This window comes from Pinus tabuliformis, chromosome 4_1 (genome assembly GCF_031772625.1).
Source record: "Pinus tabuliformis cultivar Carrire ecotype Pingquan chromosome 4_1, CPIR1, whole genome shotgun sequence".
NCBI lineage: Eukaryota > Viridiplantae > Streptophyta > Pinopsida > Pinales > Pinaceae > Pinus > Pinus tabuliformis.
In genome coordinates this window covers 294926068-294944331 of record NC_142303.1, presented here as the reverse complement: position 1 = coordinate 294944331, position 18264 = coordinate 294926068, and the positions used below count along the sequence as shown (strand labels likewise).

At 36.7% G+C, this 18264-nt stretch overlaps 1 pseudogene; it reads right to left on the bottom strand.

The window, feature by feature from the left end:
• Window positions 1-835: 835 nt before the first annotated feature.
• On the bottom strand, window positions 836-1339 carry LOC149175442 (G-type lectin S-receptor-like serine/threonine-protein kinase SD2-5 pseudogene; annotated as a pseudogene).
• Between the last annotated feature and the right edge of the window lie 16925 nt (window positions 1340-18264).

Here is an 18264-nt window from a genome sequence, read left to right as displayed (position 1 = left end):
GCCGAATAGACCAAAGCAGTCCAAGAGACCTTGGGATCTGAAACCCAAGAGTCACGTATTGTACTATAAATGTATATCTCATGTAAATAAAAATTGTATTGCATGTTTTATCTTTCATATTGTGTTTGCTGTCCATGTGTGTTTAACATGGTATCAGAGCGGGCGATCTCCTGCCCTGCTCCATTGTGAGCCACCTGTTTCTGTGGCCTTTGTAAACTAATGCTCTCCTCTTGATTATATTTTTCTGAGCATTTCTTAGAATAGAGGATGTTACCTCTATCAGCGCTGCCATTCCTCTGTTGTGAGCAGTCCTGGCCCTCTGCCATATTCTTTTCAAGCGCTGCCTTATAACGCCTCTGTCACCACTGCGCTCTGTCCATAAATGCCCCATTTAAAAGCGCTGATCCATCTGCGATTTACTATTATTGGCTGTCCTGACTGCCAAGCGTTTCATGATAATTACGCTGCTCCTGTAGCTGCTCCACCTGCATTTAATACGCTGCTCTCTGCATACGAAACGCTCCTTCACCCAGCGCTATTTGTGCCATTCTTTACCTGCGCCCTCTGTCTTTTACTGTCCTAAAAGGAATGCTGTCTGACATTGAACGCTGTCCAGCGCTGCCCTTACTGTCCTGAAAGGAACGCTGTCTGACATTTGAACGTTGTCTGACAATTATACATGAGAACGATTGAAACTGAACGCTGTTCATTCCATGGATGCTGTTCATTCCATCGGTGCTGAGCATCAACAGCAGCACACCGCCTATCATAACCGCAAGCAGGAATAGCAAGGATTTCATCATCGAGGTACTCTTTTCTTAACATTCTTTTGTGCTCATCCACCATAAGTCTGCTGCTGCGTGCTCCTTGCAGGCGAACTCGAACCCATCTCTCTGCAATTAACAGCCATTGAAAGCGCCCAAGCAGGGAAGTAACACTTATCAGAATCAGCAACCTTCGTGTAGTTCTTGCGCCCTGCGACAATCTCGAGAACCACCATTCCGAAGCTGTACACATCGCTCTTCTCAGTGATGGCGCATTCCAGAAGCCACTCCGGGGCAAGGTAACCGGGAGTGCCTCTCATGGTGGTCACCACGCCGCTATCTTTTCGGCTCATGAGCGTAGCCAACCCGAAGTCAGAGACCTTGGCCACGAAATTCTCGTCGAGAAGAATGTTCTGAGGCTTTACATCCAAATGAATGATCTTATACCGGCATTCCTGATGTAAGTAAGCCAGGCCACGAGCAGTGCCCAATACGATATTGAATCTAATGGGCCAAGTCAGGAAGCTTATCTTACTCTCGTCGAAAAGCCATCGGTCCAAGGAGCTATTGGGCATGTGTTCGTAGATGAGGATCTTGTGAGATCCCTGCGAGCAGAAACCCAACAGTTGCACCAGATTCCAGTGATGGATTATGCCCAATATCGCAATCTCTGAGTAAAATTCCTTCTCACCTTGCCTAGCGATCTCGAGCCTCTTGGACTACACCTTGCCTACTGTGGAGTTGGGCTCAACTTTAAGAAGGAAGTGTATATGGGAGTATCAGTTCTGGAGGAGCGGAAGTCATGGTTTGAGCACCGCCGAACAGCGGGACTAGCGACACATTAGAAGGTTACGTGGAATTATATAGAGCCGTGGTTTGATCGAACAATTGCAATTATATATATCCATTGACCGAAAGCAGCATAGGGACAGAGATATATATGCGAGCCTGTGGTAAATCAATGCATATATCCATACGAGCCTGTGTTTAGAGTAAGGGCCAGGCTATAACCAGCGGCGATATCAAAGCAAGGGGAAAACATCCTACGAATGTGCGTAGGTAAATACATATAAATATATTGAATACGCATGCCCATTATTGATATGTTTCTTTTAGGAATTGTGTGAAGAGCCTGCGTGTTGAACAAGCATGGTTTATAAAGCATGAGATTACAATATCATGAAACAATCTTCCGCAAGTTAAGTGTACACACGGAAGGATCCTGGTAGGAGCGGCCTGGGCTACATCTGCATGTGTACGTTAAGTTGTTGGATCAGTAGCAAGGCTTGGATGTGCAATAGTCTTCCTCAAAATTTGATCATGTGGTGATTAGGTGTTGCGAGGATCTCTTTCAGATTTTGGTCCTGTGGTGATTCGGTTCTGTGGAGAAGTCCTTTCGGAAAACAAGTGCGTTTACAGTAATAGATTATGCTGCCTTGAATAAGCATCTGCTTTGAGGTGCGCAGAAGTGGAGAGAGCACACGACACACAATATGCGGTGAAGTTTTTATGACAATGGTAGTAGTTATCGTCAATGGTATATGAATGGCGCCGTTGCCGGGGAAACTGAGAGAGAAGGCATTCAGATCTGTGGGTTAAAGTGAAATGGAAATACTCAATTGCATGCTTTAACCTTCTGCTCGTCAATATATACCATCCTTTGTACACTCAGGATATGATCTTTCAAGTACTTTTCATCTATTTCCATCCGTTGCTCAAACATACTACAATACTTCTCATGGCGTTTTAAATGCCCTTGCTCAGCCAGCTTAAGATTAGAAATTATTTTCTTATTGTTTTCAACCAAAGTTGATTTGATCCCTGATGTCATGGATGCTACTTTCCGCTTTTTCCCTGTAAAATGGTTGTCTCTATCAATGGAAGTATCCCCTTGACCCTCTAGCGGCATCTCAAACTTCATATCCTTATGCAGTGGGGTATTTTCTGAAGCAGCATTGTGTTCAAATGCTCCATAATTGGACGCTGATGTATCAATAACCATGTCTCCAGGATGAATAGTTCGATTCTGACCAAAGTGCTTTTCCATTGCATCAAATATTTCCTTTGTGAAATTTGCTGGTAATTTCTTATCTATGCGCATTGTGTTCAAATTTGCTGGTACTTTCCAAACTGATCAAATTTGCACCCCTGAAAGAGCGAGGCATTGAAGTATTTGTAAGGGTGGCAAATGAGTTCCTGAATATCTCGTGTGGAAAATGTCCATGCTAAGAACGCTTTTCTAGCTACAGGAGGAACATGACCAGAGATATGTGCTCCACAATCTGAGTTTGAATTGGAATTATTCTCCATGTATGTGAACTGAGAAGAGCAAGAGGCATCCTGTACTGCTGTAGTAGATGAAAGTTCTTCTGGTTTGTTGACCATAAAGATTCTCTTTTTGACTTAGTTGTAAGCTTTTTTTGACATCAAGCTCACTAGTTTTATTTCCAACAATTCTCTTTGCTACCAGTGGTTTTTTAACTGAACTTGCAATAGCTGGAGGTGGAAGACCTACTTCAACTTTAAAAGGAAATGCTTGAGAGACATTGCTAAAACTTATATTCAAGAGACAGTGTTGATGAGCTAACAAAATTGGGTGTCAGAACTTGGTCCATTGTAGATATTATTACTGAGATTATATGTCTATATCAAGTGTTGAGATATAAAAGTTTTCAATAAGAACAGATCTGCATTATCTAGTTTGTTGACTCCTTGCAAATTTTGAGAAAGAAAGAATTATAGTTGCTTTCTGGTTTCAGCATCTTCGAATTCTACCTGTTTCTTCTTGTTGCACACTGATCATTTGCTGCACACTTATAAGGATATTGCTGTGTACTGTGAGTGGGTATTACTTTCTGCATTAAGTAGTAGTTTTGATCAGTTTTTAACGCATAAATGGCTAGAATCAGTGAAGTATTAGAGTTCATGAAAACTCTTATACAATCTACTGTTGATGACACATTACAAATCAGCAAAGGATCTCTCTCAGAAATTCAGACATGCTTATATAATGCACAGGAAAAGATTGATTTTTAACAGATTGAATCACAGCTACAGCAAGAAGAGATACATCAAAATAGACATCATTCTGAACCTGTTTTTGTTCAGAACATTGAGATAACCACTCATCAGCAGCAAGTCAATAATGTTACCGTTCATTCAAATAAAGCAGCAGTTGTACATGCAGATGTAGAAACTCAGTCTGCACTTCCCAAGCCCATCATCAGACCTTGGGAACAACTTGTCCACAACAAGCACAGAACTGGTCTTGGATATGACAAGGACTTGTCCTTTCATATTCCAAACTATGCCAAGCCCATTCAGTTTCAGAGTGCTGGATTCATTCATGACAGTTCACCTGCTCCTTATGACAGTTCAGCTTCAGCTGTTCCAGATTCTGCCCTTCTTCCACAGCAACAACAACAACAAAAACACATTGTGAAATGCCAACACTGTGACCGAGTAGGCCATATGAAAGATCACTGTTTTGATCTTCATCCATGTAAGCACTGTCATAAAACCAGTCATTCTTCACACAGATGCTTCAGAAACAAACGTCCTGCAAGAACAAAGATTCATCTTGGATGGATCGCTTCTTGGCAATGGGCATCAACAGCCAAGAAGATATTCCAAACACATGTCAGAACTTGTTCCAGAATATTGAACAGTCTTGCAGTTGAGTTTTCTCCATCTTCTCACCTTGTATCTGACAGGGGTGGAAATGATGGTCATCTACAAGCTTCAAAGTCACATCAAGCGAGCCTGATCCACAACCTGCCACACCAGTTTCAGAGTTGTAGCCAGCGACAAAGATGCCCTTGAATATGCCTTCAGTTGGCAATCTGGGACACTTCCTCTAGCAGAAGACTTCAGCTTCTTGCCAGTTTCGGAAGCATTCCAGGAACACAATTGAGAACACTTCCTCTAGCAGAAGACACCAGCTTCTTGCCAGCTTTGGAAGAGTTCCAGGAATTGCATTAAGCATTCCAGAGTTGTTGGTTATCCTTAAACCATCACAGGTTGAGACTTCCCTTTTCAGGTTGAAGTTTTACCTTTTATGCGGGGTGAGACCTCCCTTTTATGGTTGAATGTTTCCCTCTTTAAAACAATAGGATCACTTCCTCTAGCAGAAAACTTCAGTTTCTTGCCAGTTTTGGAAGAGTTCCGGGAACTGCACTAAGCGTTCCAGTGTTGGTGGTCATCCTTAAACCACCGCCCTTTATACCAACATTTCATAGAGCACATTCAGCCTAGTGCTGCCATGCATTTTTTGCACATTTTGTATTACAGCTCTCTTCTTGGACTCATACATAACCCTTCGGATTAAGGGGGGGAATGTTGGACACCTAATCCTAATGGATTAGTGTGGAAGCCGAATAGACCAAAGCAGTCCAAGAGACTTTGGGATCTGAAACCCAAGAGTCACGTATTGTACTATAAATGTATATCTCATGTAAATAAAAATTGTATTGCATGTTTTATCTTTCATATTGTGTTTGTTGTCCATGTGTGTTTAACAACACCTCTATTATTTCTTTATGTTAAAATGCCATTCATTCAGACTCTTTCAATCAATTTTACGAATGCACATAGTCAACATATCTCTTTATTCATAAATAGCTACCACCACCCTAGCCATAGAGTATTATGAAATTTATTTTATTAATAGAAATTGGGTTTTCACCATATCATTGTAATCTCTACTATATTTCTCAGTATGTTCTCCATTTACTTTTCTCCATCATTTTGTTCCTTGTATAACTTGAATCAATGGTATTAGAGCAATTTTCTCCCTATTATTTCATAGTGCATGACCTTGATAAGGTCAGGGTATAGATATTTGGATCTCAATCTAGTTTCACTTATGAACGATTTCTTTCATAAACCCAAGAGGCCTTCCATGGAAATGGAAAAGCAATATGATGGATCAAGATATCCTATCAAGTTTTTTATTGAGGAAGAACTTGGATGATAGAGGAATGAGATAATGGACAATTTATTCAAGATCCTTTGATGACTTCTAATAGTGATCAAGGAACCTTCAATAAATGATAATTTTGGAGGTTCAACACCCCTCAAGATACAAATAAACTATGATATCCCCTTTTTGAAGGTGAAATAGATGAAAATTCTTTGGATAAATGGTTAAATTTGTTAGAGTGATATTAATATTTCCATATATTTTTATATGTTTAGAATATCACTTTAACATTATTGAAGAGCATTCCATATGTCAAATATTCATGGAAACGTTATTAGAGATACATAATGAAGATGGATTTATTATGCTCAATGCAGGATCAATGTGGGTTTCTTTTGTTAATTTGTTTGAGGATTTCTACCCAAGAGGGTATTATGATGACCAATACATGAGAAGGAGATATCTTTTATATGAGACCAGATGGTGCTTATCTACACCAATAAGTTTCATACCTTGCACTAAAATATAGGTATAAGAGACTCCTAGAAGGACCTCGTATTGAATTACCATTATGGCCTACATCTAAACAAGGATGAATTTCCTAGAAATATCCTCACTAGGAGTCAAATATGATACCAAACTTTAGTAGAAATAGATGAAATGGAATAAACAAAAGTTTGGATCTACAAATGCACCAAAATATAATCCTAGAAAATGTAAACCTAACTCATAGAACAAGGGAAAAATAAAGGAGATTCAGACTTAAGAAAACCAACCCAAGTCACGGACAAAGAAGTGTAATGGGAAGTCAAAACAGGATAATGGAAAGTGGTGTGAATTCCACAAAATCCACTTGAACAAAACTGATGAATGTGACTTGAAATAATTATTGTTAGTAAAACTAAAAGAAAAGGAATTTGAATTTGGATCTAATTCTAATTTGGAACAAGGTAAAGGAAATTAAATCATCGATTCAAAATCCACTACTACCATTGTGACCACAAAGTTCCAACTAGAAGAGACAAAGGAGCTTCAATAGGGTGAGTGCCTCTTACATTCACAATTGTGGGTGAAGTGGACCCCACTCCATTTCATTGTTGACATTAAGAGTGAAAATAAATTGACATGAGTAAAGTTCATCAAGATATTTATGTTTTTGATAGTGCCACACCCCCAATTTTAGGCAATTGGTTGGTTGAATAGTCCTATGGCATCAAGCTCTTCAAATATAAGGTATTGTGTGTTTTTGTTACACTTGAATGTTGTGTTGTTATTTTAGGACAACCTCATATGTGGAAACATCGTTCTATTTAAGAGTCTGATCCCTGTAGTGTTGTTGTTAGTCTTAGTGGTTAGCTTTATAGGTTAGAGAGGTAGTCCCAACTATTGTAACTTCATTGATCTCAGCAAAATAGTTTAAAAAAATAATCTCTCATACCGTAAAGTTTATTCTCTTCATTTCTTATAGAAGGTGAAAGTAGCATCACATCAATCACCAAAACACTTGCACGAGGCCTCTCTACACAAAAAAAAGAAAGTGAAAAATATTGTAGAGACATATAAAGATATCTTTGCTTTGACTGTGTTGATGCTTATACATTGTCAGATGAAACTCTCAATTAAATTAATACCTAGTGCTCCTTTATCTAATGGCCTAAAATATATATGCTTCCTCTTGTAGAATGGGGAAATAAAGAAACAAATTCATGAGATCATCTAAAAGGGCCCCATTCATCTGATTTCCTCACCTTGTAGGAGTCTAATCATGTTGGTATAGAAAATGGATGGGACACAAACACTCTTCATTCATCATAGGGCCTTGAAAAAATTTATTATCAAGAACATATATTTGATCTCTAGGATTAATGATCTTCTTGACCAACTTAAGGATGCAAAGTTCTTTAGTAATATTGATCTGAATTCAGACAACTATTAGGTTCCAACTGAACAAATTGATGTATGGAAGACAATTTTCAAATCTAAATAAGGAGATTTTGAGTGGTTGGTCAAGCCCTTCGGCTTTACTAATGATCTTGAAATGTTCATGAGGATGATGGATGATATATTGTGGCCACTCAAAAACTCTTGTGGTTGTATATTTTGATGACATCCTCATTTACAACAAAACCTAGGAAAAACATTGACAATATATTCAAGACGTCTTGAGCACCCTACAATAACACAATTTGTATGCCATTCTAGACAACTTCTCATTTTCTAAATTCATAATTCAATGATTGATATATAGTGTGGATGAAATTGACTACATGTGGAACCAACCAAGATCTATGTCATTTTGGATTATCCAGCCCCTAAGACTCTAACAAAGCTCCAAATATTCTTAGGCATTGCTATCTTCTACTGAAGGTTCATGTTGGGGTTCTCTTATATTGCTTGTCCCTTAAGTTAAGTGACCAAGGATGGAGCGAAAGAAAAGTTTTCTTGGTGCAAGTTAGAAAAAAAAAATTCAAGGATATGAAACACCACCTTTGCTCAAGACCAATCGTCAACCTACCATACCTAGAATAGACATTTGAGACTTAGATGGAGGTATTTTACTATGCTATTGGTGTAGTATTCCTTCAATGAGGACATATAGTCACCTATCATAGTGAAACAATCTCTGGTAACGTATAGAGATACTCTACCTATGATAAGGAGAAGTACTCCATTGCGTAGGAATATCGACAATGGAAGCACTATATTTTGAGGAATAAGATGATATTCCACATTGATCAAAATAATTTTTAATCTATGAAAATACAAGGATGGTTACGAAATGACCACCATAAAAAATGGTCCACATACCTTCAACAATTTCATTTACACATCAAATATAAGAAGGGTAGCACTAATCATGTCACAAATTTCCTTAGCTGGACCCCAATTGTGGTGATAAACACAATTCTTAACTCTTCTGCAAAAAATACCTCTCAATGGCGACAATTATATAACAATGAATCTCAATTAAATTCCACATACTATATGTTGATCATAAGGAAGCAAGTTCTAGGATCTGACCTTTAGAATGCACTCCTGTGCCACCTAGGCCACATTTTTCTTCCTTCAAGCAAGAATTCCAATCTTATTTGAGAGGAAAATTACAATTGGGTTGTTGGTGACATTGGTATGGAAATGATAGTAAAATAATTCATAATTATTTCTATTATCCAAAGCTTTGATGAGATATCAAGTGATATATCTAATCATGTACTTCTCGTAACATTGTTAAAACCAACCATGAAGAGGAAGGTGTTGTACAATCCCTTACCTATCATGGACAAGCCATAGGAGTGAGTCTCCATGGATTACATGTTAGGTTTGCAATCCACCAACCATGGTAATGATTGTGGGTTTACATTTGTTGATTGATTCTCTAAGATGGTCATTTTGTCACCTTGCAAGAAGAGTATTATAGCTGAAGTCACTGCTAAACTATTCATTGAGTTTCTTTAGTTTCATTTGGGGCTACCTTAGACCATTACTTTAGATATGGATAGTAGGTTCCTCAACACCTTTTAGTCCAACCTGTGGTCTCTCATGGATATGAAGTTGAGAAAATCAACTGCATTTCATCTCCAATCATATGGATTAATAGAAGTGGTTAACAAGATGACTACACATATATTATGTGAGCACAAATCTAAACATTCACATACGTGGGAGGAAATCCTTCCATGTGTTTATGATTTCCATAATATATCCCTCTACATCTCTATTGGCCATAGTCCATTTGATGTGTTGTTAGGGTTCCAACCATTGGACCTAATTGATTTAATTATGCCCATTTAATATTCATCAAAAGAGGCCTCACGTGCTCAAGTCGAGGTAGATATGGAAGGAATTTTTTTTAATAGATTTGAAACCTCAAAAAGTCAATTCCACTTATAAGCAACAACAAGACCAACAAAGGGTTCCACATAAGTTCTAGGTTGATGATACAATGTGGTTACAACAAAAATAGAAATATTAGAGCACTTTTATATGGTCGTTACATAATCATGAAGGCTATGGGTGAAAATGATTTTTAATTGATCATTCACGTTTTCCTTGGCTTAGACTCAGTGTTTAATGTGGAGTTTCTTTGACCTTATTTTTCACCTCTGTTGGAGACGTCGAAGATAGCAGAGAAACTCTCCCCCATAAAACACAACCCTTACTATGCTGAATAGGATACAATGGATTGAATCATGGACAATAAGATTAAGGATACCTGCAAACACCATACAACTCTATTTTGTTGTCAAAGTAGGGTAGATTATTCACCAAGGCAAGTTGCTTACTAGGAGCCAAGTTTAGTAGAAGTTTGCTCACTCAGGAGGGAACTTGACATAATTGATACCATTTCTTCCTAAGGGTAGGGTACTAATGTAGGTGTAAATTTGTGGGCACCCACCTCTTCCACCATCTCAATGCTTATCTATCTTCTTGGAAAATTTTGTATGAATTTTGTGTCCCAAACTTTTGGGCTCACTTTGAGGCCCTATATAACGTTTTTTGGAAATTTAGTTGGGAAAGGGTTCAAATTGTATCCTTATGATCTAGTGAAAAGTTGTAGTCCCTAGATATTTCTTTCTAACAAGTTATCATGCATCCCAAATAGATAACATTTACAAAAATTGTACCCCTTGGAAGTTCATGTACTAACTAACTACCACGGGGCCTGCAAACGTTCTAGAATTTCATCTTCTAATGTTAGGGTTTTGGAAATCTATTTTTCTTTACTTATGTTTAAAGGCCATTATTTTTACCTCTTTTAATATCCTCCGAGAATGTGTGAATCTACCATCTCCCCCCGTTCAGGTATAGCTATCACCATTCTAGCCAGTTTGTGCTTGCTATCACCATTCTAGCCAATTTGTGCTCGCTATCACCATTCTAGCCAGTTTGTGCTTGCTATCACCATTCTAGCCAATTTGTGCTCGCTATCACCATTCTAGCCAATTTGTGCTCTACAATATTCTACAATTCCAGTTATTAATAGAAGTTGACTTTCACCATATTATTCTAATATTTTATATACTTATCTATGCTTCTTCCATTTACTTTCCTAAATTTCATTCATTCCTTTTATAATCTGTATCATTTTTCATTGGTAAGTTATTCCATTTTATGAGGTATTCAATAAGTTTTTGATTTCTCTAATATGCCACAACCACAAATTACTTCCAATTCTTGAAGATATTTTCTAGTTAAAATAGGCTTTTAATTATATTTCTTGTGCGCACATCTACGAAGAAGAAGATTCTCTTTCCAAGGAAGGATCTCCACGGGTTATGGGTGATTGGTAGGTCAAAAAAGCATATAGATGGAATTGAACATAATTTCTAGCACCAATCTTTTATAGAAAATTAATTTTAACTACATATGCTTTTTTAATCTAGTTTACTTATGCTCCTAGTAGTGGATTGTTCAAGCGGAAATATTGTTATCTTGTAATTTATATGGCATACAGGATTTGATATGGTTATAAACTCATGGGAAAACAAACTTTATTGTGTTTTGGCTTCATGGGTTGGATTTTTTATAATAAGTTTCTTTCTTGTCACAACTTTTTTGTTGCACAATATTATAAATGTATTATACGCATATATTAATGTAATTTTTTATTATTTTAATAGCAAGTTGGATTTTTTTTTCTTTTGGTGTATATATATATATATAATATGTAAATATAAATATTAAATTTTTAAAATTGAGATTGAGAGACCTAACAATATATCTCTATAACACCCAAACAAAAAGATATTTCACAGAATGGTTTCATGGTTTGGGAAGTCTTTGTATAGTGTTCTAAATCTTATCACATGGCTAAAGATTCATGACCTTATTTTTCTTACTTCTCAAGTAAAAGTAAAAATAAATTTGTGTAAGACACATATATAAATATAAATATAGAATTGATGATATCTATATAAATTATGTAAAAATAATTTATTAATTTAATTAAAAACTAATTAATTGTTCAAGAAATATTAAATTTTTAAAATTAAGATTGAGAAACCCAACAATATATCTTCATAACACCCAAACAAAAAGATATTTCATATAATGGTTTCATTGTTTAGGAAGTCTTTGTATAGTTTTATAAATCTTATCACATTGCTAAAGATTCATAGCCTTATTTTTCTTACTTCCCAAGTACATAAAACTTGTGTAAGCCTTATGCTATATTATTTCATTATAATTGTGACTTATCAACATAATTTCATCTTAACAATAAATATACTAAATGTTAAGAAAGATCAAATTTCCCATGAGGTAAATCTCTTTTTAATCCAAATCTTAAAGAAAGGTTTATACCAAAAAAAAAATTCGATTCTTATGATACTTACACATCTGAGGTTTGAGGTTCCTTTTATCAACTGGGTTATGGGATGTATGAATAATGTCTCCTTTACTGTTCTAATTAATGGTTCAGGTTATCGTTTTTCATGCTCAGGGAGAACTGACGCAGGGATGTTCTGTGTCTCCCCTTTTATTTCTTATAATTTCAGAGGGTTTGAGTATACTGTTGTTGGCAAAAAAGCATTGAGGCAAGCTTCTGCGCATTGAAGTGGCGGTAAAATATTTATATTATTCATTTTATTTTTGTGGGTGATATCCTAACGTTTTGCAATGTATTGAGATAGGATTTGGATTCTATTAAGAATGTTCTTGCCCTTTTACAGAAAGCGACATGTATGATTATCAATGATCTAAAATGCACACTATCCTTTGATGGGTTGTCTCGTGTAGAGGTGAGGAGGGCTCAGTCTCACTTACCGTTTGTAGTACTAAAACCTCTTCGGGAGAGCCTCAAATATTTGGGTTTCTTTTTAAAACCCAATTCTTACACAAAACGAGATTACATTTGGCTACTGGCCAAAGTGTTAAAAAAGGATAAAACACTACAGATTCAAATGGATTTCGGGTCAGTACTGATCGAATCTGTCCTCGTTCAAAACATCCTTATTTTCTAGATGGCTCTTACATGGGTCCCTAAAGGAAAATTAGGGCAATAAGGAAACTTTGTGGGAGGTTCTTGTGGGTTGGGTCAAAAGATGAATCTATTCTAACCCGGGTAGCTTGGGAAAAGATAGCATTACCAAAGTCGTGGAGAGGTTGGGGTCTCAAGGACGTACCTATTTCTGATAAATCCCTGAGTAAAGGTCAGTTGGAGACTCCTTTCAATAGATAGTCTTTGGTCATCGGTTGTGTTGAGGAAAATCGTCTTTATCCAATAATGGGATGATTGGATTACGAGGCCGAACAAAAGGATACCGAATTCTTCAGGCATATGGAATGTTGTAATTGATTCGTTCAATGTGGTTGGAACTGGAAAATGGGGAATGTTGTAATTGATTCGTTCAATGTGCTTGGAACTGGAAAGTGCGATAACTGGGATAAATTTAGAGATAAATTTAGAGTTGGATTAGATCTATGGGTTGGTTGCATTGAAAATTTTAATTTTCCTTCTTATCTGGGAATTACTTTAAATGGGCAAGGTCATGTGTTTCTTAATCGGGGTGTTTTTCTTAATCAGATTATAGATGAGAACTGGATTTTTCTATCATGTGGACTAACTATATAAATTCCGTAGTTTTTCTATGGTATGGACTAATTATATAAATTCTCATAAGTTAAGTGGTGGTGGAAGCTAATTTGGAAAATGGTTTGTTGAGCCAAGACAAGACAATTTCTCTTGTGTTTACTCAAAAATAAGGTGCCCACCTGGTGGAATTTGACATGCAAATTTCTCGTGTTTACTCAAAAATAAGGTGCCAACTTGGGATAATCTGCAAAAAGTACATGAAGAAGGGCTTAGGTGGTGTATTCTGTGCAAAAATGATGTTTGAGTTAGTTTCTCATTTGTTCTTATTTTTCCCTTAAACCTAAACAATTGTTGGGTATCCATATGGGTTAAACCTAAACAATTGTTGGGTTGCGAGTTGGATTGGAGGGGAAACAATTTGCTTAAGGCATGAAAGAACTCATATTGGAGAGGTTTGTTGAGCCAAGACAAGACAATTTCTCTCGTGTTTACTCAAAAATAGACTAACTATATAAATTCCCATAGGTCAAGGATAGAACCCGAGTGGTGGTGGAAGCTGACTTGGAAAATTGACAAGACAATTTCTCTTGTGTTTACCCAAAAATAGACTAACTATATAAATTCCCATAGGTTAAGGATAGAACCCAAGCGGTGGTGGAAGCTGACTTGGAAAATGGTTTGTTGAGCCAAGACAAACAATTTCTCTTGTGTTGACATGGAAAATGGTTTGTTGAGCCAAGACAAACAATTTCTCTTGTGTTGACTTGGAAAATGGTTTGTTGAGCCAAGTCAAACAATTTCTCTTGTGTTTACTCAAAAATAAGGTGCCAACGTGGTGGAAGCTCACTTGGAAAATGGTTTTTTGAGCCAAGACAAGATAATTTCTCTTGTGTTTACTCAAAAATAAGGTGCCAACTTGGGATAATCACTTGGAAAATGGTTTTTTGAGCCAAGACAAGACAATTTCTCTTGTGTTTACTCAAAAATAAGGTGCCAACTTGGGATAATCTGCAAAAAGTACACGAAGAAGGTCTTTGGTGCGTGCCAACTTGGGATAATCTACAAAAAGTACACAAAGAAGGTCTTAGGTGGTGTAATCTACAAAAAGTACACAAAGAAGGTCTTAGGTGGTGTATTCTTTGCAAAAATAATGTCGAGTTAGTTTCTCATTTGTTCTTATTTTTCCCTTAAACCTAAACAATTGTTGGGTATCCATATGGGTTAAACCTAAACAATTATTGGGTTGCGAATTGGAATTGTTGGGTATCCATATGGGTTAAACCTAAACAATTATTGGGTTGCGAATTGGATTGGAGGGGAAACAATTTGATTAAGGCATGAAATAACTCAGATTGGAGGGGAACCAATTTGATTAAGGGAGGGACATTCCTTCTACACTTGATCTCATTGAAAGGTTGGATCTATTTATAGGGGCATTCCTTCTACTCTTGATCTCATTAAAAGGTTGGATCTATTTATAGGGGCATTCCTTCTACTCTTGATCTCATTGAAAGATTGGATCTATTTATAGGTACATTCCTTCTACTTTTGATCTTATTGAAAGGTTGGACCTATTTATAGGGACATTCCTTCTACTCCTGATCTCATTGAAAGGTTGGATCTATTTATAGGTACATTCCTTCTAGTCTTGATTCCATTGAAAGGTTGGATCTATTTATTCTTTCGGTGTCTTAGATCCATGTCTCCCCCAATGTTGCTTACCAAGAAATAAATTGAAAGGTTTTTTTGAGGAAGGCATTTGTCTTCTAAAGAATAGATCCATGTCTCCCCCAATGTTGCTTGCCAAGAAATAAATTGTCAAAGGTTTTTTCGAGGAAGGCATTTGTGGGGTGGTTTGTGGGGGTGGTCTCATTCTATACTTTAATGATGAACATTATACTTCATGCAGAACTTCTATGTTGGCATTTGTGGGGTGGTTTGTGGGGGTGGTCTCATTCTATACTTTAATGATGAACATTATACTTCATGCAGAACTTCTATGTTGGACTTTGGAATAAGATTGTCTCTCAATTTTTCTCTATGTTGGACTTTGGAATAAGATTGTCTCTCAATTTTTCTCGGACTTTCTAAATGTTATAACTTGGTTTATATTTATTGTGCTCACATCTACAGAGAAGGGGATTCTTTTATTTGTTGGGCTTTGGAATATGATTGTCTTTTCTCTTCAAGTTTTCGAGATTCTTTTATTTGTTGGGCTTTGGAATATGATTGTCTTTTCTCTTCAAGTTTTCAAGATTCTTTTATTTATTAGGTCTTTTATTTGTTGGGCTTTGGAATATGATTGTTTATTGGGTCTTTTATTTGTTGGGCTTTGGAATATGATTGTTGGTTGGGTCTTTTATTCGTTGGACTTTGGAATACGATTGTCTTTTCTCTTCAAGTTTTTTGGATTATTTTATTTATTGGGCTTTGGAATTTTATTGTTTGTTGGGTCTTTTATTTGTTGGACTCTCTTCATGTTCTTGGGATTCTTTTATTTGTTGGGATTTGGAATATGATTGACTTTTCTCTTCAAGTTTTCCAGCACTCTCTAAATGTTATAAATTGGTTTATATTTATTTTGCACACATTATGGGGATTAGCACGTCACAAAACATATAGATGGAATAGATGGAATTGATCATATGTTGTTTTGATCTAATTTACTTAATTCCAACAACAGTACTATTTTTTTGTAATTGATATGGCCTACAAGATCATATGATTATATATAAATTGGTTTATATTTATTTTGCACAAATTATGGGGGATTAGCATGTCACAAAACATATAGATGGAATAGATGGAATTGATCATATGTTGTTTTGTTCTAATTTACTTAATTCCAACAACAATACTATTATTTTGTAATTGATATGGCTTACAAGATCATATGGTTATACGCTGGTAGGGAAAAAGACTTAGTTGTTTTTTTTGGCTCTATGGATTGGATTTAGTATTTTTCATAGTCATTTCTTTGAATGCCTTGTATTCATATATTGATGCAACTTTGCAATTTCTTCTTTGATATATATATATATATATAGATACAGATTGTAACAAAATTTACATATAAATTGAAAATATTTATGAAAAATAAGAATAAATTTCCATGATTAAAAATTTCCTTTAATATTTTTGATATAAAAAATTAATTTAACTGCATATTATTTCTTTATTAATAATAATAATAATTTAAATTAAATTATATTAAATTACATTAATGATTTTTTAAATTTTAAAAACCTAAGATGTGTTTTTATGTTTATTATTAATGAATGAGTATCAATTTATCACTGAGATAATTATCCATTAAAATAAAATTATCTCTTTGTACAAAAATTTCTAACGTCAACGCTAATGTATGGCGAATGACTATTACTTCTCACGTCAAGCTCTCGCAGACACGAGGGCAGCTCTTTCTTCTTCATAAAGCGAATCTAAAAGGGCGTGTGGCAAAATAGGGCTTCAAATACTCAACACTGACTTGTCCCACCGGTGCCGTCCTCTTCAATTAAATAAGCTCAGCCATAACGGTCGCAAACATCGTTCATCGCAGAGTTGTTTGATGAAATTAAAAAAGGCAAACACACGGAAGCTTCTTGATCGCGATTAATTTTTTTAATTACTATTACGAAAAATATTTGCAGTTACAGAAAAGATCCATTATTCGACAGTAAACAAACGGAAGCTTCTTGATTTTTTTTTTAAATTACTGTTACGAAAAATATTTGCAGTTACAGAACAGATCCATATTATTCGATTGCATTGTATTTATGTTGTTTATCAGTTTTATATTTTCCGGAAGGGAGGAGCTTCGCTCTGAGGTCTACAACGTCGATTTCGCCGAAGTGATCCTCCGGTTTCCAGACGCCGGTGGCGGGATCCCTCATCCAAAAAGCCTTCGCTTTCTCTTCACCATGTCCTTTTTCGTTTGCTCCTTCAAACTCCTGCTGTGCCTGTTGTTTATCAGTTTTATATTTTCCGGAAGGGAGGAGCTTCGCTCTGAGGTCTGCAACGTCGATTTCGCTGAAGTGATCCTCCGGTTTCCAGGCGCCGGTGGCGGGATCCCTCATCCAAGAAGCCTTCGCTTTCTCTTCACCATGTCCTTTTTCGTTTGCTCCTTTAGTCTGCTGCTGCGTCTGTTGTTTATCAGTTTTATATTTTCCGGAAGGGAGGAACTTCGCTCTGAGGTCTGCAACGTCGATTTCGCCGAAGTGATCCTCCGGTTTCCAGACGCCGGTGGCAGGATCCCTCATCCAAGAAGCCTTCGCTTTCTCTTCACCATGTCCTTTTTCGTTTGCTCCTTTAGACTGCTGCTGCACCGGGACCGCTGGTATCACTCCACTGCTGCTACTGCCGCCCGACGAACTCGCCGCTCCACCCACAGACGTTGCGTAATTTCTTTGTTCCCTGCATACACAAAAAGCGGCAAAAGAAAATCTTGATATTTTCTTCTATTCTCTGTTACAAATGTTACGAAACCTTAGAGTTACCCTGTGTAAACCTACCAAATACACATGCTACAATTTCGTGAAATTAAAATTTTAAAAGATGTGAAGGTACATACGAGCTGATGGTCCTGCGAATTTCGCTTAACCGACTTTTGAGTGAAGATATCTTATTAGCAGGCGCAAGCTTTCCCATGGGTGAAACGACCCGAAAATAGAAAATATGTGTAACGTGTAACACAGGCGACCAGCAAAGCGAAAGCCAATCTCTGTATCTCTGGTCAAGAGATATGAGGAGGTGCAGAGGCAGAGATTGTTCCTCGCTCGCTGTGAGGCGACCTTTGCCTCACACGCCCTGCTTTTAAGCTAGGGTTTCCCTGGCATGGATACCATGGCATCCGGAAGGAGTTACTTATTCCTGGTTGGTTATTCCCGTTATATTTGTTAGAGAATAATTAGATGTGTAATTAGTTTGACCACACTACTAATGTTGGCTTCTAATCCGAGTCCCCCCTGTGTAGGTTTTGGCTTAGTTTGCCTTATGTTTTGTTTAAGTTGGGCACCATTTCTGACATAATCAGGTTTCATCGTTCA